Source organism: Anolis carolinensis, chromosome 4, assembly GCF_035594765.1.
Source record: "Anolis carolinensis isolate JA03-04 chromosome 4, rAnoCar3.1.pri, whole genome shotgun sequence".
Taxonomy (NCBI): Eukaryota; Metazoa; Chordata; class Lepidosauria; order Squamata; family Dactyloidae; genus Anolis; species Anolis carolinensis.
Genome location: NC_085844.1, coordinates 10,831,358 through 10,857,309, shown reverse-complemented (window position 1 = coordinate 10,857,309; position 25,952 = coordinate 10,831,358). Strand labels below are relative to the sequence as shown.

Here is a 25,952-nt window from a genome sequence, read left to right as displayed (position 1 = left end):
TCATTGCCCCATCACGTCTTAGTCTCTAGAACAGTAGAAAACAAGCTTGCACCCCTTCTCAAAGTGACATCCTTTCAAATAGTTATCATCTCCTCTCTCAGCCTTCTTTTCTCCAAGCTAAACATACCTATGTCCGTATGCTGCTCCTCATATGGCTTGGCTTTCAGACCTTTTATCATTTTGGTGTCCCATGCATACATAATTTATCCTACAGAAGTGAGTGGATATTTTTGGCTAAGCAGCCATACAGTTCAATGTCATGGAAGAAGAATTGCAGATGTGGTGGACATTGTGCATGAAGATGTACATTGTAGATACACATGCACACTGGGTTGCACATTGTTAGTAGATTGTGACCCACATATCAAGTTGCAATTACCAACAATTTGATATAGCATGAATAGTGTGTAAGCCCATCAGCATAGGGAAAGGGGATGGATCATGCCCATGTCACTGCCACCACCAGTGCTCCTAACTGGCACGGAGCATCTGAGTTCCTGGCCATCTCTGTTGATGTCAGAACAGGGCGGCCTATGCAACCAACAAGAAAGAGGCATGGTGGCAGCAGAAACATAAAGGAGATGGGATGTGGGCTCCCAGGCCCCAGAGTCGGCATAAACAGTGTAGATAACACCCAAACACATGCATGCAATAATATGTCCACTAGATGAAACTGATGTCTGCATTCAAATATTTCTACAAATAACTCTGTGACCATGAGAAGAGGAGGAGGAAGAAGCAAAAAACACTTTCCATACGGCTCTCACTGAAACTTTGTGTGCATTTGCAAAGAGATTCCATAGATAATATAGTGATTATTGGAGTAATATTTTGGTGCACATTAAAAAATCTGCCCGCTGTAGGAAATTGGATGTGCCTCAGTCACTCTGTCATTCAGACTTTCTCAGTGGAGCTTTTAATCCTATATAACAGTCCTGATATTTTGTCTCGCAATATCAACTTTTCATCTCACATCGTTAATAGCTAATTCCCTACATTCCACTCCAGCTCGGTTGTGCAGTAAACAATGTGCTACTGGCTGCCAGGAGGGAAACTCTAACAATGTTCTTTTAGCATGCAGTGAGGTGAATGAGAGAGATTATCTCGAAGAGCACAATGGGGGAGCTGTGGAAGCCATCCCAACACTACTGGATTAAGAGATATGAGACGCTCAGTGGAACTGTAATTTCGGTTCACTGATTTATCTGCTACTTCTTTCTCTGCCTTGCTTTGTAGTTTACTTTTTTTTAAAAAAAGCAATACAATTGGAAACAACACAACTTCCTTTAGAAGGTAAGTATTGGTTCCAGAACATTGGCTGGATTCAGACCATTTCTCTTATTTCAAAACCAATAATTTAATGGGTAGGAAGCACTGATTTCTCCCTAACAATGATGAAAATTCAAGCTAAAGAAGAATGTGAGAGGTCTATATGATTTCCTTGCATTTAAGTAAATATCACAGATGCCTCAACTTCTGAGCTACTGCAGGCTGAACCATAGTGGTGGACTGCTATTTTAGGGATCCAAATAATCTACAAGATATTTGAAAATTATTTTAAAAAACCCTCATATTTCCATCTATAGCTCCACATTATGTGATGGGAAGCCTCATTGCACAGTGAGATATCTTGTGAAGTGTTTTATCATGTGACATGAATTCCCATTTTGCAACGGCACATTTTCCTTAGTGACTTGTTGTGCATCCTCACAATTCTCTAACATATTTGAGTTGTGTGTCAGCAAGATAGCACCATCAGTCTAAAGTTACATATTAAAGCCCACGATTATGTGCAGTTGTGTTTTCTGCACAGAAAATGCATTTTTTCTGCACAAAACCACAATGAACCAATTTAACACAAAATAAATGCCAAACTTCAAATTGCCTTCAGATGGAGGCTATTTTAATTCCAAAAATTGATTAAAATTCTTATTGTCTTAGTTGACAGAGAATTGTCAAATAATTGTTCAGTGATGACCAGAAGAGCTTAGTACATATGTCAAATTTCAGCTAAACTTGTTTATGTGACTAACAAGATCCTAGCCTTGATTTAGCACTGGAAAATTAGGCTGCATCCTCACTGACACCATTACCACAAAGAGGCAGAGGGGAATCAGTTCTGTAGTGGCTGCAGAACTGATTTGGGCTAATAAAACCCTGAACAGGGGGCTAAGGTGGCCTTAAAACTGTGATGACAGAAATTGCAGGTTGCTCCAATTTTTCACCAAAAATCTAAAGTAAACTGCAACTTCTTGGATGTGAAAGCAGCTGTGTGGTTTCCTATTCAAAAAGGAGCTGTCTGTGTTTACACTGCCATGTCACTTTCCCTGGACTCCGGTAGCTTGTGGAAAGGGGTAGGCACTAGGGGTGTGCAAAATTCCATTGGGCGATTCAGACTTCAGATAATTTCAATGATTCAGCAGCCGAGCCACTGAAAATAGACTGGGAAGGACCCTTTCGGAACCTTACTGGAATGAAAAACGAGCAGCCTAATCTCTTGGCTAAAACTTTGGGGAAAAACTGTTGATTCGAACTATATTTTTTGTGATAATAATAGCAATGTGCTATTGTACTCTGCTGCCCTGAGGGTGGGGAATGGCATAATTAATTAATGATAACTGACAAGAGCAGCTGCACACAGTTTTTTCCCCTCATTAGCCTAGCCATAGCCATACAGAAGAAGGAAGCGGATCACGTGTCTTTTTGCAAAGTTTGGTCTATATATAGCCACACAAGGTCCTCCATTTTCTGTCTGTCCTGCACTAAAAGAAGGCAGGCACAAGCTAATCATCTGATCAAGTTCATTGGTCCATTTCTTGAGAAGTAGCAGACTGTCCAGATAGGAGTACGGTCACAGTAGGGTCAGTGGTTAACCTAATGTCAAATAAATACATACTAAGTGAGAGTAATTCATTCCAAATTAAATTAGCGGGGAGGCTAATTTAACTAATTTACAACACCATAAAAACATCCAGCAGCGTGCATGCCAGATGAGGAAGTACTCCATCAAAAGGACTCATTGTCACAGTGGATAATTAAGCAGCAGTTCCTCCTGTGGCCAGAATTGAGCATACTCTCACAAAGCCAGAAGCTGGAAAGTTAAATAGCCTCTGTGTCTGTTTGTGTGTTGTTTGTCTAATAGCATTGAATGTTTGTCATGTACATTGTGATCCGCCCTGAGTTCCCTTCGGGGTGAGAAGGGCGGAATATAAATACTGTAAATAAATAAATATCCCTGATGTTGCTCAGCAATGTAGTTGCAATCCAATCCAACCACAAGCCAGGCTTAGCACCATGTAGTGCAGCTGCCATTCAGATTTCAAACTGGCTCAGAGGCATACAGTGCAGCTCCAGTGATGTTGATCCAGAGTAGTCCACTCCAGATCAATTTTATGTTTCTAGCCAATGAAGACATACGCTAAGACCCCTTACTGTTAGAAGATAAATGTTAATGCTAGCAAACCAATAAATAGCTATGCAAACAGTTCTAGCACAGAACAGACTGCAGACTACAAGTGGCCTGTTTGTAGATAATGCAAAGTATTTTGGTGTTTTTCAAAGAACTTTGCTGAAATGATCAATTGGAGGCTTTTCTACAGGCAAAGTCCACCTGGCTTGAGAAATCTATATATTTACAAGACATATGAGAGAGAGAAACACAGAGAGAGATAATCCCAATCATGAATGCATTCAAAGGAATGTGGTGGAGGCTCCTTTTTGGAAGGCTTTTAAGCAGAGGCTGGATGGCCATCTATCAGGGGTGCTTTGAATGCAGTTTTCCTGCTTCTTGGCAGAGGGTCGGACTGGATGGCCCACAAGGTCTCTTCCAGCTCTATGATTCTATGAATGAACAGCAAAAACAAATACAATTGGGATGGCCATTTTTGCCTCTATAAAGAATCTGTCATTGGGGATGGGAATAATGTATGTAAATACTGTGTGCATGTGTGTTGTAGTGATCACAATTCACAAACTGATCAGTAGTCACTAATGTACTAGTAGGGGGACAACTAGATTGTCAGAATTCATATCCCTGACAGTGTTTCTTAAATTTGGTTCCTTAACACCATTCAGCATGTCGATCTTTCAAATTCTAGATTTACAGTGTTGTATAACGAGTGGTGAAAAGAGCACATGAAAGCCCACATTTAGATTGTGCCACTGATCAGAGGAGCAGAAATAAAGTGTGATTCCCTAGGCCTGGGTCTAAGAGCATAATAGGTTGCTGCTTAAAATATTTAACTGTTCATTTCCATCCAAGCCCTCTCCGGTGTCTTCTTTTTCCATCATGTTCCATGATGCAGCTGCATTTGCTGACTCCCCTCTGCCCTTTCCTCTCCTGTTTTTTTTCCTCGAAGCTTATCTCAATAAGGGTTGTCGAGCAGTCTCTGAAAAGAAGAAAGAGAAGCTGAATTGAGCTGACAGCTAGTGTTTCCATCAGATAAACTAAAGTTCAAACAAGTAGAACTCTTTTGCTTTTCAAAGGCCTCAGCTTGCCTGACGTTTCCTTGTGCAATGCAGACCTTTCCATTAGCTCAGAATCACTGTCACTTCCTTTGTGTGGTGAGTGGAGAGTTATCCTTTTTATGCTACCAATTTTCTGCAAAGATAAACATTGTGGCATTGGTCGAGAAGAGCTGTCCAGGGTGGACCAAAGTGAGTCAAAATGTTATTGGACTCTTCTCTCAAGTCACCCACTCATCTTCCTTTTCAGGTTATCTTTTTCACTCTCTTTGGCTTCCTGTTCTCCGTATGTGACAAAAAGCCATGCTGCGTTAGCTATTGGTTCTCATTTCCCCAGGGTGGTCAATATACTATAGGAGTGTTTTTAACCATATTCAACAATGGTGTTTAAGCTATTTCAGTCATTTTGATAGAAAGTATGTCCTCCACTTTCAGGGACTTAGAATTGTGCTAGAAGACATACAAAAGCCTACAGAAGTATCTATCTGGAAAACTCTGGTTCCCAATCTGGTTCCCTATAATAAATAAATAATAATAAAACTTTATTTATACCCCACCTTACCTATTATTAGAGTCATTAGCGAATTGTGTCCTGATTATTTTATCTGATATATTTAAATTTTTCACTTGTCATTTTAAGTTGTTTTATAAGTATATCCTGATGCTTTCTATTTGATTGTTTCTTATTTGAAGTGTCTTATCATGTTATGTATGTTCTCTATCAGCTCCATCTCCATGCGGGGACATGAGAGAAGCCTCCCACAAGGATCGTAAAACATCAAAACATCCGGGCGTCCCCTGGGCAACGTCCTTGCAGACGGCCAATTCTCTCACTCCAGAAACGACTCCAGCTGCTCCTGACATGAAAAAAAAAGCATGTTCTTTACATCATTGAATGTTTGCCAGTGAGGACTCAGGGCGGTTCCCAACAAACAAAAGCAAAGATTCAATGCCAATATCAAAAGACAATAACCATAAAAATTTAAACAGAAAATCATGGAAATCAAATTATTACACCAAACATTAGAAAACATGAAGTTAAAATTGAACAAACATGAGAATATAACAATTTAAAAGCCACCTTAGAGAAGTGCCATACCAATTCAATTCCATTTAAACCGTACTACAAGTTCCATACCTCCTCCTCACTATATGCTTGGGAATATAGGAAAGTTTTAAACTGTTTTTTAAAGAAGAGTAAAGAGGGGTCCATTTTGAACTATCTTGAACTATCTTGAACAGCCCGAAAGACATACAACAACCCTATTTCCCAATGTTGTATAATTTGGAGGTTTACCTGGTTCATGCTGTGTTAATGACCCAAAGTCCCTCAACCTCATTTGGACATCCAAGAGCAATATCTAATCTACTTTGTGTTATAGGGCCAGTGTAGACAAGGCCTAAATTTTGCCATCTTAACTACATTCTAATATTGTTTTGACACATGTATTCCTGTTTCTATTTGTGAAATGCTAGATGGCATACACTATTCTATGTATTGGACTATGGCATGGATAATGGTCCTGCATGCAGAACTGTACATATGACACCATCAGCTGGTTGTTCCAGTCTCCTTGACTTCTCTGGTGCTAATGCGATGATTGGAATTTTTGCATAAATCACCACCACAAGGGCTGATTCCAAATGTTCTTTGTTGCTTGCTATTATATTCAGGGAGAGGAGCACTGCACTGGTAGTAACTTGGGCCCAGATATTCTAAGAGGGAAAGTTTACTAATCAATAGAGCAAATAGGCCATCTAATAGGGTCAGAATTGGCCTACAGCTGAAAATGACTAGCTTGAAGAATCACAGCATAAATGTCCCAGGCTGCCCAGGCAGGAAAGATTAAACTATGGAGCTTTGCGAAAGCTGGCCTGTGCCTGGGAATTTATTGGGTAATATATGCCCTAGTAACTTAATTTATCCCGCATAGCTACACATCACTGCTGTCTATCTTTATCTCAGTAATCTCTGATAATCCTCTAGTGGCCTTTTTGTTTTAAGCATCTGGCCAGCCTTCTGGTTAGAAAAAAATTGAGCTGGTGTGAAAGGAAAATGGCTTTTATACATACACAAACAAACATACTGAAATAAACAAGGCATTTTGGGGAACATTAACCTTTGGCACGTATGAAAGAGAAATTGCTTTTTCTACCATAAATGGAGTTAGTTATTTTACAGTCTTAAACTCAAGGTAACACTTTTGTCATGTAAATCCTTTTCAGGTATTTAATGGGATCATTACGGGAAGGAACAATGAGAGATATGTATAAATAGAGCCCTGTGGAATGAGATGCACCAAATGCTCCAGCTTTCCACCTTTCTGATTATCTTTGTTTTGTAGGAAAACAACCATGCATCAAATGGGTTCTTTTTATCCTGTAATAATGTTGTCAGCATCCTCATAGACATGGCAAAAGGTGTTATTTGGGGATAATGTTCTTGCATGTTCATCAGCAAGCGTTTCTATTTGCAGTTGATGCTGAAACTGAAAACAAAGCAAGGGGGATGGAATCATCATTGCATCAAATATTCTCCCTGTGCCTACTTTTCTCAACCTCATAGCAAAGTCCAAATGTCCCTGACTGACAGATATATGAAATCAAAAATATTTACAGCTTGGCTCAAATAATAGTCTACTCCAATCTACACCATTATATTAAACCTTTCAGAACTTTAGATACTTGTCAGCCCATAAATGCAACCAGTGACATATGGCATTATGATTTCTGCTCTAGGGAAAGTGGCAGTTGGGATTAAAACAACAGCAGCTTTGATGTGTATTTATTTATAGAATGGTATCCTTGAACAGTAAGTGGGGATAGCCATCTTCCTTATTCCCTTGAGGGGAATGCATTTACATTCATCCCCCCCACCCCTGTCCCCCCAAAAAAGAAAGGATGTGGCAGCACATACAATGGTTGATAAAACAAAAATCTGGAAAGGCAACTATGAAAGTACAGTTTCCGGCTCCTTCAGTCAATGTGGACCCTGATCAGTATGGTTTTGTTGGTTAGTTGCTATTAGAGTTGTGCACAGAAATGTTTCCCTCCATTTCATCCATTATTTCGTTACTTTTATTATGTTCAGGAGCACGTAATGGGAAGGCCCCTCCCTGTATGAAAATCAGCTCGACACAAAAGCAAGCAGGAGCCGATCCTGACTCCTTGCCTGCTTTTCGGCATCACATTATAATCTTTTTTTATTAATCCCCCAGCAAACAAAAAGAAAACTCCTCATTCACTGAAAACTACTACCAGTTACCTCTCCTCTTCCAGGAAGTCATTGCTCTTCCTTACCTGGAAGTGGGAAGCCTCCTTAAAATGCCTTGGACGAGTGTGTGGCTGTTGGCATGCACCTGCATGTGCCTGCAGCTGAGCGCCTCCTCTAGAGTAAGAAACAGCTGTAAGAACTTGCTTGCCCCCTTTAAATGCCTTGAAATGGAAAGAGTATGTGGCTGCTGGCATGCACACATTTCCTCTAGAATAAGAAACAGCTTTAAGAACTTGCTTGCCTCCTTTAAATGCCTTGGAAAGAGAGTGTGTGTGGCGTGCAGACCTGGGAGAGAAAGTGTGTGCATCTGCCTGTAGCCGAGCACCTCTCCTCTAAAGTAGAACAGCTTAAATGCCTAAAATGATGGGAAGGGAAGTCTGGGAAGCCCCCCCCCCCCCCAAATGAGCCAATAGAAAACAGATCAGGAGGCACGAATGGAGGGCTTAAGGGAGAAATGCGCCAAGAGGAAGGCCCATCAAGCCAACCCTGACCAGGACCGCCTTCCACCTGGAAACTGATGTCCTCACTGCGGGAGAACATGCAGATCAAGAATAGGTCTCTTCAGCCATCTACGGATCCATCCCCAAGACAACAGAGACGGAGGACCATCATCGACAAACTACGAGGGATCGCCTAAGTAAGTAAGTAAGGTGCTATGATCACCTTCCAGTGGACATCAACCATAAAGTACTGCTGAAGGACATAGAACAACCTTTTAAGGTGTTTTCTTTGGCAAAAACAACAAACAAAGCCACTTATTTGCATTTTTCACTCTCCCAAGGGTTCTGTGCCCATAGCCCTGACAAATGTGAAGGGCTGACTGTAGAGGGTTATTTATGACTATCTGGAAGCCAAGAAGGTGGCAGACCACAGGGAAGGTGATTTTTCAGTGAAGAGCAAGAGAATTCTACAAATCCTTTGGACATTCTATCACTCAGGTAAAACCAAGAACTCTAGCTGTGCATCTTTACCCAATTATCTCCACACACACAAAAAACCCCTCCAGAACAAACCCTAATACTTTTGGTGACATTGAGTGATATACAAATGAAATTATTTTCAAAACAACACATGTTTCTTTGACTCATCAATGTGCCAGATACCTGGGATGGCGAATTATTGGGAAAAACAAGCTGCTTAGATTTAGGTCATTGAGTACTAAGAGATCTCCTTTTAGGTGTGCTCCACTTGGAGATCAGTGGGGAGGGAGGACTGTCAGACAGCCTTCTCAAGTAGTCAGACACTGACTCCTTTGGTTGGAATGGATGAGTGAACATCCACACAAATGCCCAACCCTGTCAGCTTGGAGAACATGCTCTGATTGTTAAGCAGGGACACCAAACGTATGCCCTGTCAGACTTTGTTCCATTGTTTTGCTTCAGTGTTTTCTGTTACACATAAAAAATGTAAAGAGCATTCAAAATAGAGTCTGTGTAGACATTTTTTTTAAAAAAGAAAAGATAATGTGTGAGAGAAGAAAGAACAAGAAAAATAATGAGCTGTTGACTTGGGAAGACAATAGCTTGCACTGAAAATGTCACTATCATAGCATTCCAAGTCAGGGGTCAAGAAAGGATGAACAGAAGACGGGAAAACTCATCCCCTTTTCAGAGCCATGCACACTGCATTACTAACTGCACAAAGTGCATATTAAAAAAATCACTTAGATGTGCCCTAGAGGCAGCTTTATCCATGATGTGGAAGCAAAGAGAGAGAGTGCGTAAGTTCCCACTTCGCATGCAATTACAAGAAGCATGGAAAGAAGATATTCCACTCCCTCATGTAATTGTGGAACATATGAGGTAGCTTTAAGAGCAATGCAATGGAAAAATGCATACAAGCAGACAATTTTGTTTATACATTCTACATACAATGAAGAAAACCTGTGGATAGGTTCCAGATGAATGACAGTTGGAAGTCATATTTGCTAACTTATCTTTTTCACATGTGTTCCTCATGAAGCCAATGAACATATAATAGACAATAAACATAAAATATATGCCCTGCATTTGAACCAATCAAGGTTCCTATTTGCAAATGTGCAGATCATATAATAGACTGTATTCCCCTATAAGAGTCTAATCAAGTATCATGATCTGTATTAATTATAGTTTTCACATCAGAGTAGATCTAAGAAATTTGCAAAGTTATAGGGTAGTTGTTCACAGAAAGCTGTCCAGTAGATTAACTTCTTTTCTTCTGGGGATTTATGCAAAAACATCAGCGACTGACCACACTGAATCATGAAAGCATAAAAAGGTTGCCTAACTGTATCATGGTTTGAAACTTTTGTTAGATATAAAGACCTAGTAGGTAATTATTTTCTGAGCAAATTGTCTGGGCAAGGGGATCTGAAACATTTTAGCCATGGAGCCCTTTTGGAAACAAAAGTTTCTCATGGAGCCCCAAGTAATCTTAGAGTTGAGTTCTCTCTGTCTATGTTCTATGAGGCATATTAAACACTATTGGAAAACTACAGCTCCAATGATTCAATTCATACTCATGGCAGTTAAAGTGATGTCAAACTGCATTCATTTTACGATGCACCCACACTACCAACTACATTTTGGAGTTGTGACATCATGGAAGGAAAGGAAAAAAAAGAAGTGACAGTCCTGCAAAGGAGCCTCCCAATCAACTGTAGGTGAAGCAGGATCAGGGGTATGGGAACTATAAATTACCCCTTGCTAGAAAAAGAATTGTGTGGGATCACTGGCACTCTTTGCCAGAGAAGGCCTTGGAAAACTACAACTCCAATGATTCCCTTCATACACATGGCAGTTAAAGTGGTGTCAAACTGTTTTCAATCTACAATGATGCCCTCCTGCTGGCCTGCCCAGAGCTCCCTCTAAGGCTATCTAGTCCGAGCCCCCTTCTGCCAGTAAAGAAGGCACCATCCAGATCCTGCAAACAGAGGGACACCCAGCCTCTATCCAGGGAAGGAGACCCCCAGGCAGAAGAATACAGACAGTCTCACTTTCTTTTTTCCAATTCAAATAAAGTCTGTCTGTATCCCCCTTGGGAGTGGTAGCATATGCATTGGGCCTGTGGGGCAGCACTGCATTGGGTCCCTTGGGGGCAGTGATGGGGTCGTGGGTCCCTTGTCATCTTCCTCCATAGTGGCAATGGCTCCCTCATGATCCAGCCTTTACAGCATGCTGGCCATGTGGTCCTGGTGACCATGTGGTTGCCAGACCACATGGCCAGCATGCTGCAAAGGAGTCTATGGGGAAGATAAAGAAGGGAAACAATAGGCCGGAAAGAGGTGAGGTACCCTCAGAGTACCTGAGCGCCTCTTGTGAAGCCCCGAGGGCTCTGTGGAGCACAGTTTAAGAACATAGGCAAACCAATGCCTCAGCAGAACCTTTAATAAAAGAGGACCATAGTTTAATGTATCTCAATCAAAGTTGTTCTAGGCAGCAGAGTGAGCCCAAAACAGTGCAAGATTGTGAAATATAAAAGGTAAGGTAAAGGTTTTCCCCTAATGTTAAGTCCAGTCATGTCTGACTCTGGGGGTTGGTGCTCATTTCCATTTCTAAGCCGAAGAGCCAGCGTTGTCCGTAGACACCTCCAAGGTCATGTGGCCGGCATGACTGCATGTGGCCGGCATGAGTGCCGTTACCTTCCCACCAGAGCGGTACCTATTGATCTACTCACATTGGCATGTTTTCAAACTGCTAGGTTGGCAGAAGCTGGAGCTAATAGCGGATGCTCACTTTGCTCCCGGAATTTGAACCTGGGACCTTTTGGTCTGCAAGTTCAGCAGCTCAGTGCTTTAACACACTTCACCACCGGGGCTCCTTGAAATATACAAACTTTGGGTAATAAAGTTTAAGGGTCTTTCCTCTAGCTCCAAATTGACTATTAAGAAGCTCTGCCATGATATTTGCTCTCATCCAATACCGTTACTTATGTATTAATGTAGACAATTCCACTGTCTACATTAGCCACTGCTGCTATTCGGTTCTTCTTGTGCATTAGGGTTGAATCAGACCTGTATTACTGTTGCCACTGCCAGAAGGCCTTGTAGACTCTATCCCATCACCACAGAGCGCTGGGGACAGAGCCAGTCTGGAAATATTTCTACTCTGGCTTAACCAGTATGAGACCTAAGACAAACTGTGTCCACAGTTTAAAATCTATAATTGGTAGGTAAGCTCTAAACACGTATGTGTTCATATGCATTCTCTGAGAGTACAATTTGTCCTTGTAATGTCATTGAAATCAGCAGTGTCAATAAAATCACACTAGCAAAAATCAGTAATGAATTTCCACCATCTTGTAGGTTGGCCCTCCTCCATAATAAAGGAGACCTTGAAACCACTGCCCTGCATGCTCAGAAAGGCAAAAATCCATGGTAGCCAGGTAACAATGTCTTTATTTGGTGTATGAAAATATTATACAATTGATAGAATTGTATGCTTTCATTTGTTGCTGTGATCAGATGTTGCTTAAAGAAAACTACCACTCAAAAAATTTATTAATATCATTTGAGCCTAGAAGAAAACAAGGTGCCTAATATAACTATGAAAAAAAGAAGAAATGAGAAGAACAAAACATTTAAAAAAGTGTGTTGATATAATCTTGAGGGTTACTTTGTAAGCTGACCTGGTGCACAAAGGTAAGGTGACCTGGTGTCTTCTATATTAAACTACAAGTAAGAAACTCAGGGTCTCAATTCTGGTCAATGTCTGCTTTGTCAAAGTGTGAAACAGAAGTATATTTCTATCAACACATTTAGATACCTGATTTTCCAGAATAGCCTTCTAATTTCTCCTGGAATTACTGGGGAAGAACATTTTCCCTTCAGCATTATTAAGCACCAAATGGGAGGATAGAGAAGAAAATAAAAATAGACATCAGACTTTGTTGAAGCAGATAACACTTGGTGACAGGGATAAAGGAGAGCCGAAATTGAAAAGAACAAATAATGCATTCACTGAAAGTACATGGAAATATGTTTTTTTATTGTCCATATGTTGGATAGCCTTATGACATTTGGACATATGAGCTGGAACTGATAGAAGGTGGAGTTCAGGTATAGTCCAACTGAAAGACCATTCTCCCTATAAGAACTTGCCAAAACCCCTAAGATCTAACGGAGTAAGGCTTTCTCTTGGTCTCACCACCGTAATAGGGTCATTTAGTGAGGATACTAGAAAGAACCTTCTCAGTGGCTGCTCCCATTCATTGGAACTCCCTTCCAGGGGAGGTTAGACTCATCTCCTCACTTTCCTGTCATCAAAGATGAGGTGGAATCCCTTTTCACGTAGTCTGAACCCATTGCTTTGAATACAGAAGTGGTATATTCCTTCCTACATCATAGGAAATCGCCAAGTTCTTAAGAAACCAAAACTAGAACTCTTCTGGCTAAGATCTAGTTTTCCATGCAGAGGAAATCTGGAAGGACACATTTCCATCACCAGTTTTCTTCACTAACTTTAAACTGAAATGTATCATCTCCAGCCAGACTGGAGAAGAGTTGCCCCATAGATGTTGTTGGAGGGAAACTACCATCAGCCTTACCCAATGATGAGGAATATGGGAGCTGAAATTCAACAACACTTAAAATACCACATAGTTCCCATTTCTGGCTTGGAGACAGGTTTTTCCCCATAGTGAGAAGTTGGCTGGGGAACCTACAGAAGAACTTGTTTTCTGTGGATTCCAAACAGAGATGTGCAAAGATGTCAGAGAAATTTTGTTTGTCTGATCCACTTCTTTTTTCTTCCCTTGGAAGTTTCTCCTGAGCAGCAGGAGCTTCCAAATTCACCTCAAAACATGCCTTCAGGAGAAATGCATTGGCTGTTCTATTACTGAGGTGGCTTTGAAGCTGAGCCTAAGGTGGCTTTGAAGCTCAGTCTGCTAAATGGTGTTATAACAAATAGACCCAACACTGGTATTTCTCCTCCTACCACTTAATGATTAGAAAGGCACAAAGCAAACCTTTTAAAAATGGTGATAGCTTTCATGCAGTCTTAGCCAGGGTTCCTCCTTCCCCCCCTCCTAATTTGACATTCCATATTTTGGCGTCTTGTTGCTTGTATTATACTGCTGTTTTTGTTTCTTCTGAATTTAGCAGACTTAGCTGTGATTACAGCATAACACTTTGATACTGGATTTCAATTTGCAATTGAAAGCATTTATGAAGCCCTGTGTAGAGGAATTAATATCTGCTGAACAATTTCTCTAACACCATTGATTTTTTAACAGTACAGATGCCAGAAAGACAAAAGGTAAAAAGCATGCACAAACCCTCACACAGACACATCAACATTATTGTTGTGGTAAATAGAGAGGTGAATTGCAATGGGTACTGGCTTACAAGGCAGCATTGTACAGTCATCATGCAGCTTTGTGAGCATAAAATTATGTTCCATTTCCTTGTTATAGAATTTCAGCCCATAAATTCTCTTTCCTATCTGTGAATGAATCCCCTGGCTAGAATCTTGAACATGGTTTATATTAGCTTGATCTCTGGGTATGTCAGTTTGAAGACTTTTAAGGCTTTTGAGGAAAGTAATATTGTATATCTTCTTTGGACCACCAGATTAGGATACCATGCAATGGGTTCAAATTCAAAAAAAAGAGATTCCACTTAAACATTAGCAAGAATTCCTTGATGGTAAAAGCTGTTCAACAGTGGAATGAGCTACTTTGTAGTGGGGTGGAGTTTCCTTCACTGGAGGTTTGTAAACAGAGGCTGGTTAACCATATGCCAGAGTGTTTTGATTGTGCATAGCAGGGGGTTGGACTGCATGGTCCTTAGGGTTTCTTCCAACTCTATGATTCTATGACTCTGCATCCCAGGGATTTATCTTGGTGATCGCTCCTTATGCACACAACACTTTCTGACTTTCTCTGGAGGACAATGGCTTCTGATTTTCCTCTACCGGGTGTACAACAAGGACAGTCAGACAGCTCCCAAGAGTATTCCTATGACCATGATGAACCAATGCAGGGTCATTAATCTGTGCTGGGAAGGAAATGCATGGGGACGTTTGATTGCTCCAGGAGAAGTTGTAAATCTGCCCCAGACCACTGACATAGCTGCACTGGCAAAGAGTGACACTCTGACAGTATAATATCAGCCTGTGAGTGGAGATATTCATGTGCCCAAAAATGACAGTATCTTATACAGATGATGTATAAGGTAACCTTGGGGAAAAATCTGACATTTTGCAGCATTGTAAGAAGGGTTAGGATTAAAAGAATTACACATTCATGTTTAACTTGATCCCATGTGTAAGACAAAGGCAGTTTTTAGGGCAAAGTTATGGATGGGGCCTCTGGTGGCACAGTGTGTTAAAGCGCTGAGCTGCTGAACTTGTGGACCAAAAGGTCCCAGGTTCAAATCCCGGGAGTGGAATGAGCGTCCGCTGTTAGCCCCAGATCCTGCCAACTTCGCAGTTCAAAAATATGCAAATGTGAGTAGATCAATAGGTAAGGAAGGTAACGGCGCTCCATGCAGTCATGCCAGCCACATGACCTTGGAGGTGTCTACGGACAACACTGGCTCTTCTGCTTAGAAATTGATATTTATTTATTTATTTATTTATTTATTTCCAATATTTCTATCCCGCCTTTCTCACCCGAAGGGACTCAGGAGATGAGCACCAACCAGGGCCGTAGCCAGAAAAAAAATTCGGGAGGGGTTTTGAAAATTTGGGGGGGGGGGTTGAACCCCTAGCACATACCCCTCCCCGCTACAAACCTGTCAATATCTGCTTGAGATAGTGCCTGGAGGGACTCTTAATGTTTTGCATCTCATAGACTTAGCATGGGGATTTGGTTACCAGTTAAAATTCATGAGTAAACGAGATTTTTTTTTTATAACTTGAAAAATTTTGGGGGGGGGTTGAACCCCTAACCCCCCCCCCTCGCTACAAGCCTGGCACCAACCCCCAGAGTTGGTCACGACTGGACTTAACGTCAGGGGAAAACCTTTACCTTTACCTTATGGATTTGGATATGACCTGTGGATTAGTAGAGGGTCATTCCACTAGGAGAGGAAAATACCAATGAGACATCAGGGAATCACCAATCCCTGCCCTGGCCACTGCCACTATTTCTCTGTGATGGCATTCATAAAGTCCAGAGGCAGCACAATGACAAAGAGATGAGAGGCTGATACTTCTTTAATTTATCTCAGGGTGGACTAAGCTCCTGCCTTTCTCCACTCTACTTGGAGAAGGGGATGGTTCATTTTAATATATTAGGTTAAGGTATTTTTCATGAGTAAGCCAACCTAGGTTTTGGCTCAGAAATTCTTATCCATCCTAATGAGCTTACTTTGCATCCATTGGACGAGATCATAGGTTGTATGCAGTCATACTTAGATGAAGAAACTTTGGCCACTCTCCCTCTGAAAGGATAAAATATGGGATATTTAAATCCATCGGTAGCACTAATTGGAACTCAGGGGACTCTTATAAAGAAGAAACCAGAATAAAAAGCAAATGGAATAGTCCTTGCTTTAGCAAGCTTGAGATTCTACCCAGGACATCGTTTCAAATTAAACTCCAAAAGGGTTAGCTGTGTTAATCTATTTGACTAACCACACACATACAAAGAGTCTCATGGCTCCTTAAAGACTAATGTATTTACTGCAGATGAGGTTTCATGGCTCCTTAAAGACTAATGCATTTACTGTAGGATAAGGTATCATGAGCTATGGCCCACATAATCTAATGACAGATGTGCTGTCTACTCCGGGTTTCATTGTGAACTATAAAGTTGTTATTCTGACTTGCTGTTTGGAAAATAGGGTTAGCCTTTCTGAAGTTCAGACTAAGGAATTGATCAAATGGTAAGCATATTGCTTTAGCACAAATAAAGATACCATTATTGAAATGATAACTTTCACACTTCAGTGTAAATGTGATCTGATGGCACTTTGGTGATAAGAATACCTGCAATCATTCTTTCCTACCTCAATATTTGAAGGAGTTTCTATCCCCATGTAGGCTTTCCTGAAGACAAATATTCTGAGGCTTCTTCTTTTGTGTCCCACCAGCAATACACAGGTCAGGAAATGGGAGAGAGCCTTTCCATCTTTGCTTTGACTTTTCAAAGCTATGTGATTATTCAGTTTGTTATTAGAATATTAACATTGTTTTATTGTATACAATTGTATTGTTCCCTATGAAGTCTCCAGGTGACTTTAATAAGTCAACCAAAGATCTTATGAGCTGGAGCTGGATAAAATTATTGCAAATAACTAAATAAATACATTTCCCAATATGTGGTATCACAAGAGTATATCTAAACATGGGTGGTCAATTGAATACATTATCACCTCTCTTGAAAACAGTACTTATTCCATTGTTCCTACTAGGCATAGCTGTGTTTGTGTAATGTGTATCTATCCTTCAAGCATTGAGAGGGGAAATAAGGTTACTTGTGAGAATACCTGGAGTCTAAGAAACCGTCTCTTATTTCAGTTAATACTGGATTACACTCTAATCTGCTTCTACCAGATTCATCTGCCTTCTTGGTGTCCACATTTGTCCACAGTCCCAAGACGTAGCAGTCATCTTGCTACAAATACCATAATAAAGACTTAAGATTCTTATATCTGTAGCTTCATTTTCTGGTGATTCTGGGTGAGTTTAAAAATGCAGGGAATTTCTTCCTTCCATTTCCGAGGGCGTAACGCTGTGCCTGGTTTCTAATTTATTCTGTCAGCAGAAGTCTCTCTAGAAGCCACTGTTCGGCTTATCGCAATGATTTAACTATTCTGAACATAGTCTTTTGGAAAAAGCATGATACACTAATTGATTAATAATATGCAGATGTAACTGTCTGCCTTGTGAGAGATTATTTTAAATTGCAGCAAGTCTGAGGCAGATAATGTATATAGGGATCTATCCAACAGGGCAACTGAGTATATTCTGTCCAGTCAATGACACATAGCCGAGTGTAAAATTAAATGCCCAATATTCATTCTGTTCCACTGAACAAAGTCCAGGAAAAGTTTTCTCATGCACTACAGAATATATATATATATATATATATATATATATATATATATATATATATATATATATACACACACACACACACACACACACACACACACACACACACACACACACATACATACACAGACACACACACACACACACCCTAAAGCAGCAAATACAGATAGTACAGACAGTTTTTGCTTTCCTGTTGTGTGCCTTGAAGTCATTTCTAACTTATTGCAACCTTAACACAAACCTATCACAGGCTTTTCTTATGAGATTTGTTCAGAGTTGGGTTACCTTTGCCAGTCTTTGAGGCACAGAGCATAACTTGCCCAGGGTCATCCAGTGGTGCTCCATGGCTGAGCAGGGACTTGAATCCTGGTTTCCAGAAAACAGTGCTCAAAACTTTGTACTTCTTGTTTGGGCAGACAGATTATTAAAAGGGTAACACAGCTTCCAAATGAGATAAAGCAAAGTGTCTTTACCAGAACCTGGAAGCAAACACCAAGAAGGCCTTGTCCTGTATTCTCATAGGACATATCTGTGGAAGTGGTGGAGTGGGCAAAAAAGCCTTGCCAGATGACTGGAAAACCAAGGATGAATCTACATTGTGCAATTAATACAGTTTGACACTCGGCTATTATTTCTATATGCTCAGAAATTGATTGTGTTGACCAAAGCAGGCACTAAATTGTGAGATGAATGCAGTGTGACACTATTTTAACTGTCATGGTTCAATGTGGTGACATACTAGGATTTATAATTTGGACTGTTGCAGTCAATTAGCACTATTGAGCAGTAAAACTACAACTCCTGTGATTCCATAACACTGAGCCCTAATGTACAGAATTACCCCAAGACAGCTCATGCAGTCCTTCAGATAACTTAGACCTAAGTTGCTTAGGAATGTAAAGGACATAATCAGCTTTGCATTCTACCTGGAAATCACACTGTCAACCTTCAATTCATCCTTCAACCTCAAGACATTCATGAAACGTATCTCCACAAAGAATCTTTGCTGCATAAGCTAGAAAGATCTAACAATTATACTCCCGCAATTATGTCATGGTGATTGCATACTGCATTGCAGACACCCACTTCAGATGTAAGCACAGCTTCTAAGTCTTTTGTATGCCTGTCGTCGGGGGAATGAAAGCAGAATTATTCTCCCAGACAAGTTCAAGTGATGTCAGTGCCTCCTAAGTCACACTTGATAACTTGAAGATAGGTACTGTATAACTACAGATACTATAGGCAGTGTATAGGATACAATGGCAACCTCTGAAGATCCGTGGGCCAATTTTCTGTCCCAGGGTTTACATGGACTGGTAAAAAAATGGAGAGGGATGAAAGTTTACTTTGAGTTTTAAAATGTTTTTTTATTATTATTATTAAAAACGTGTGGGATATAACTTTAACTGCCATGGCTCCATTCTATGGGATCTTGGGATTGATGGAGTCTGTTATGGCACAAGAGCTCTCTGAGAGAAAAAGGCAAATATCTCATGAAACCACAGATCCCAGAATTCTATAGCATTGAATCATCACAGTTAATGTGGTATCAGACCAAGTGGATCCAGCCTTTTACTTATAGTAACCTCAAAGACTCTAATGCTGTAGGCTCAGGGCCTTCCACACAGTCATATAACCCCGAATATCAAGGGAGAAAATCCACAATATCTGCTTTAAACTGGGATATCTGAGTCCACACTGTCATATATTGCAGTTCAAAGCAGATAATGTGGGATTTTTTTTAGCTGTGCGGAAGGGGCCTCAGAGATGTGGTTTCCTTGACTGGATCTATTCAAAACATGATGTCTTCTTTATTTCATACTGCCATCCACTCTACCAACCATTACTGCTTTTTCCAATGAGTCACATCATATCATATGTCAATAGTACCATAGACTCATAGAAACATAGAGCTGGAAGATACCACAAGGGCAATCCATTCCTGCCATGCAGGAATAGACAGTCAAAGCATTCCCAACAGATGACCGGTCTCTGTTTAAAAAGCTTCAAAGAAGGAGAGTTCACCATCTTCGAGGCAGAGTATTCCACTGCCCAACTGTCATTACTACCATGAGGTTCTTTCTCATGTTTAGGTGGAATGCTTTTCCTTGTAGCTTATTCAGCTTTGCTTCAAGCAATTTATGCTAAGACATATTCATTTTTTCTTTTAGTAATTCATAGTATCCATTACAACATCTTACTAGTAAAATATTATGATCATTCTTAAACAGTTCAAGCTGATGTATGTTTCCCAAAATCACCTGCCTTGGGCAGCTGCCTCACTGTGCCTAATGCTATGGCTGGCCTTGCAAATACTAACAGCATGTCATAATTTGAAATGACATTGATTTTCTTTCTTTCTGTCTAATCTATTGTGTATTGGTTTGAGTTTCACCTTTACTAGTTTGCTTCATTTGACTCAGGTGTTACATGTTTTCTAGCAGAAGTGAGAAAATTGCAAACGTTAGCCTGCATATAACCTCCAAAACCTGTGCCAAAAGTCTCCATATTCTAGAAAGCCTAGCAGGGCATCTGGACACCCCCCCCCCCTCAGAAAAGCACACACTTTTGGGGGTACGGACTTCAATGAGAGTTCAATCAGGTTTTTAAAACCCAATTAGACTCTCATTAAAGTGCTGTCTGGAACCACCCCTAGAAACATAACCTAGAAGTAAATCTCCATCAACATGTGGGTCACATTTGGCCCTCATCCATGCCATAGTTTCCCAATGAAAGGATAAAAATTTGGGTGAAACGTCAGGAGAGAATACTTCTAGAACATGGCTATACAGCCCGGAAAACATACAACAACCCCGATAAAAATGGCATTTGGACATTCAGTCTTGCTTATGGCAAGCCAAACTTTGTGACCCAGTGTGCCACTTTGGGGAAAGACAGGTACATCTCATCACTGGCCAACACACATTTTGATGCCACAAATGTTAGCCCTGGTTCTGGGTATATTTCAGCTGCTTATTCCAAAAATGGCACTAGTTTCCCCCTGTCAATGCTAGTTTTTGAGATACATAACATTTAGTACCTGCCAGTTGCCATCTGCTCGCCCATAGAAAATCACAATAACCATATCTCAGAAACTAGAGCCAATGCAGTCCATCCAATGCAATTTTCAGAATCAGTATCTAAAATAACCCCTTGGATAGGTCTAAAAACCAAGAAACAAATTATTTTCTTTTGATTGGACTGTGTTATCTTTAGATGCCAACTCAATCTATTTTGATTTGATTGATAGATGCCAACTCAGTAATATGACCATGGATGAGGCGAGGTGAAATGATTGCCTCCATGCCCTGCCATAAAGATCAGAACTACTGCTGTCACCCGCCACCCATGTGATGAGGTCCTTATGCACATCACTAACAGAGAGAACTGAAAAAATAAAGTATTCCTTACCTAAGAAAACCCTATGACATCCATGGTGTTGCCATAAGTCAACAGGCAACTGTAAGGCACACAAACAGATACATCATCATTATCAGCACCATACCTGAAAGACATTGTATTCTTCAAAGTGCTATTCACCATCTTCGTATCTACTTTCCTTCATCAGACTTTCAAGCTGGTGGCAACCAGTTTGGAGATGTTCATGAAGACCTGAGGAAGATTTTCCTGGATGCCTTCCTTCTTCTTCACAGCTCTGAGTTACGCAATGCATATCCCTGACACATCTTGGGAGAGATCATTCTCCTGAAAAGTTTTTGCAACATCCCCTGGGATGTTTTACTTTGGAGCAGTACTCCAATTAGATTGCGGTATAGTAGTCTGAGTGTAAGACTATAACTCTAGAGACCATGTTCAAATTCCCACTCAGCCATGAAAATCCACTGGGTAACCTTGGGCAAGTTACAATCTCAGCCCCAGAAAGCCCTGTGATAACCTCACCTTAGGATCACCAAAAGTTGGAAATGACTTGAAGGCACATTACCTAGAGGGGTCAACATACATATCAACCAACCCACCACTTGACTAATACATCCAAGCCTTGTCATTGGTACCATTTGCAAAGTAAATGGGAAGGGAGAATTTGGGGGTTTTGCATAGAAGCTGAGGGAGCTGGTAAGGATTGTGATAGAGTATTTTTGCTGAGCTCCTTGTAGTTTGCTTCAAATTACTGATCTAGTCTTTCCCGATTACAGGCCAGCCAAAACAGAGATTTTCAATTGTTTCCATATTAATCTAAAATGGGTTCCCAAGAGGTCTACCATGCACAACAACAGCAACTCCTTAAGTTAATAAATGCAGGCATTCCTGACAGAAGTTAGCAACGCCTATTCTGAATGGGAAGAACAAGGTTTTTGCTGTGAGAGGACAGACCCAATCTGTGAAAGAAAGAAAGCACAAAGCTCTAGGCTTACACTGCTTTGACAGCAACAATGCTTTAAGAAGCACAGCCTTAAACAGTGAATAGAGAGGGTGTTTGTGCAGACACAGCCTCAGAGCTAGTCTTTGCTTCCTTGACCCACTTCTCTGTAATATGTAAGTTTATGAATCAAAAATGTGAGGCAAACAGTGCCATCTGCTGATTTGTGCTGCATTGTTTTGTAATTCTGCTTCGTGACTGAATAATTAACATATGGTGAATTTGATTTTTTTAAAATCAGGGGGTTTTTTTGTTTTTGTTTTTTGCTTTTCTGCTTCTTGGCAGGCTGAATGGCCCATGAGGTCTCTTCCAACTCTATGACTCTATGATTCTGTGATTCTATGAAATCCCAAATCATAAAACTTGAGACAAGATCCTATCCCATGCATACTATAAATCTATACTTGTGTAGTTACATGGTTGCTAATCTATACTATCCTTTTGCTGAAGGCTGATGTTGTGCAACAAACAACTATTGACAACATTATCTCTTTGAACATTGAGGAACATACAGTGGCTGTTTCTGAAATCCCAGTGAACAAAATGGTACCGTGAAGACACTGATGAATGGTTAGATACTATCCAGTGATATTCAACTGCGTAGCTGGAATCATGATTCTGGGGTGAATTTTACATGAGATCTACATTCACATTAGTTAAGATCTGCAAAGCCTCCCTCCTACACCTCCTAAACTTCCCCCAATCCCCTCAACACTTAAGTTTTTATATGCCAGCTAAGCCAAATAGTCATGAGAAAATCAATTGTGTCATTTCTGGTTTGTATATGGCTGGAAAGCAAGATACTTCCCTGTGCTCTTGGGCTGGTGAAGCCCATGGGGCGCATTAACTTCCCCGCAGTTTCCATCCTCAAAGTGAGTTTTTATGTTGTCGTTACAATTTCATTCAAATGTTCTTTAACTCTACAGTGTAGAGCTACCTATTGACTAGTGATTACACAGCCCAACAAAAGCAATGCTTGGTGTCTTCGTTTTTAGGTCTGTTCCCAAGTGTGTTTGGGGTACTGATTCAGAAAACTGCATTGGATAGATTGCATCAGCTCTAGTTTCTTAAATATGGTTATGGTTCTATGTGTGGGCAGATGGCATTAGCAATGGCAACTGGGGTATTGAATATGCTGTGTATCACAAAAACTAGAGCTGATAGGAGGAAACTGCAATTTTTGGAATCAGCAGGTCAAATATACCCAAAAACAGGTCTAACATTTGAGGCACAAAAATGTGTGTTGGTCCATGTCATTTAACATCATGAAGAAGCTGTAGGACAACATGCTTCCTAATGCTCTGACACATACTTTAAAATAAGAGTTTTGGCTTGTTTTTAACTGTTTTAAGTCATGTATTTATACTTTTTATTGTTTTTACTCACTATATCTCTCCTCAGGAATGTTTCAGAAATGGTGAACAAATAACTTAAATCTATATGTTTATCTGTCCATCCATCCATCCATCCATCCATCCATGATTTATCTTCTGTTTTTTTTAATTATTATTATTCCTGCCTGTCTCTTCATTGGGCAATAAACTCAAATCCACCTTATGGATTGCATCCTACACAAATAGACCTTGTAACTTATCTCAGTTTTCTGGGTTGTTGATTAATTTGTTGCCTGACATTTAGTTTCTTCTCTCTTGAATGCAAAATGACACTAGGTGTGATGGGGAAAATGAGCACTAGACTTTCTGGTTTATTGATATGTGCTCCGAGTTTCATTATCACTTTGTCATCTTCTTCCACTCGGCATATGGAAAGCCTGCAGCTGGAAATGGACCCTTGTTTACTTGGAGGGGCTAATTGGAGCCATGGAACAGTGTGACTGACTCCTCTTTTCATTAGCCATTGAAAAGCTCTTGCTGTGGGGGATCCTTTTGCTACACGCTAATTAAAGTGCAGAACACACTTGCCTTCCGAGCGCTATGCATTTTCCCCATCTGCTGAGGATGGGAAAGTGGTGTTTGAGAGGCTGGGGGTGGTGATTTTGCTTTTGTATAATTCAGCTGTGAAAGTCACAAAATTGTATTTCCCAGTGGATTGTTGGTTTGCCTCTTGTTCTTCCCTGATTGACTTTTTACCTTCAAGAGAGCAATCTTAGAAACTAGATGAATAAATGTGAAATAACACCTATTTACTGGTTAGGGTCATCTATGCTGTAATATTCCCAATGTCTATGTATGTATATGGAAGCTTGACACTGAAAAAGCTGATAAAATGTAGTTAAATATAGTTCTATAGGTGCCAAAAGAAGAAAGAAAGAAAGAAAGAAAGAAAGAAAGAAAGAAAGAAAGAAAGAAAGAAAGAAAGAAAGAAAGAAAGAAAGAAAGGAGATCCAGTAGCAAATCAAGCAAATAAGAAAGCAAATGATTAAACCGAGTCTGTCATATTTTTGACATATCATGACAGTATGACTAACTGAAGAAGATAGTAATGCTCAGTAAAAGGACTAATCTACACTGACCACATCATCGGTGATTACTCTTGTCCGAGTATGATTGTTTTCCAAGTCTAGTGTCTTGGTGGTGGTTCCACAGGTGACTGTAAAGACCTATTCTTGATCTGCATGTTCTTACACAGTGATTTCTAGATGGAGGCAGTCCCATTCAGGGTTGGTTTGACATACCTTCCTCTTAATGCATTTCTCCCTTTCACCCTCCATTCATGTCTCTTCAAATTCCATAACTCATTTTAAAATCTCTTTTCCTGTCCAACAACATTTCATTTTTCATTCTTGAGTTGGGAGTTTAGTAACTGCTTTGGGTGGTGGTGATCAGGCATTCAGACAACGTGGCCAGTCCATCGAAGTTGATGGTGGAGGATTATCAGTTCAGTGCTGGTGGTCTTTGCTTCTTCCAGAATGCTGACATTTGTCCACCTGTCTTCCCAAGAGATTTGCAGGATTTTTTTTTTTTGAGGCAACACTGATGGAATTTTTCCAGAAGTTAAGTGTGACATCTGTAAATGGTCCATGTTTCACAAGCGTATAACACGATGGGGAAGACAATGGCTTATAAAAAAGCATTTTTGCCTCCCTACAAATGTCCTGATCCTCACACACTCTCTGCTTCATTAGGAAAAATGCTGCACTCGCAGAGCTCAAATGATGTTGTATTTCAGTGCCAATGTTGACTTTTGTGGATAGGTGGCTGCCAAGGTAGTGGAGATAGTCAACATTTTCTGACATTACACCATTAAGCTATATTTCTGGCATTGTAGAGGGATTGGCTGGTGCCTGCTGAAAGAGCACTTTGGTTTTCTCAATGTTTAGTGAGAGACCAAGTTTTTCATAGGCTTTTACAAAGATGTTTAGAGTGGCTTGCAGGTCTTCTTCTGAATGAGCACAGACCACATTATCATCAGCATATTGAAGTTCTGTATTTATTTATTTCAGACATTTATATCCCATCCTTCTCACCCCTGACAGGGGATGCAGGGCAGCCTCACAATCAGCAATCATTAGATGCTAGAAAACATAATATTCAAAACAATTACAATTAAAACAAATTAAACATTAATTAAAACATCCATTTAAACACCCATTTAAAAAAGTGCATTTCAAGTCATGACCCAGGTCTTGTTGTTGTGACCTTGGTTTTGGCTTTCAGTCTGTTGGGGTTAAATAACTTGCCATCTCTCCAATAGGTAGTTTTCATGCCAGTGGGATGCTTTCCATCAACAAGGTGAAATATCATAGTAATGAAGATCGAGATTAAGGTTGGGACAATAACACATCCCTGTTTGACCCCTGATTATACCTTAAATGGGTCACTTTGGAAGCCATTGCTGTCCAAGACTGTTGCCATCATGTCATCATGGAGGAGTTACAGGATGTTCACAAATTTCT

General features: G+C 40.4%; 1 long non-coding RNA gene across 1 annotated transcript; it reads right to left on the bottom strand.

The window, feature by feature from the left end:
- Positions 1-1,886: 1,886 nt before the first annotated feature.
- Positions 1,887-25,952, bottom strand: LOC134298773 (uncharacterized). The gene is made up of 2 exons (XR_010005856.1): positions 21,224-25,952; positions 1,887-4,388 (listed from the first exon to the last, which is right to left on the bottom strand). It is a non-coding gene; the product is annotated as an uncharacterized LOC134298773 (long non-coding RNA).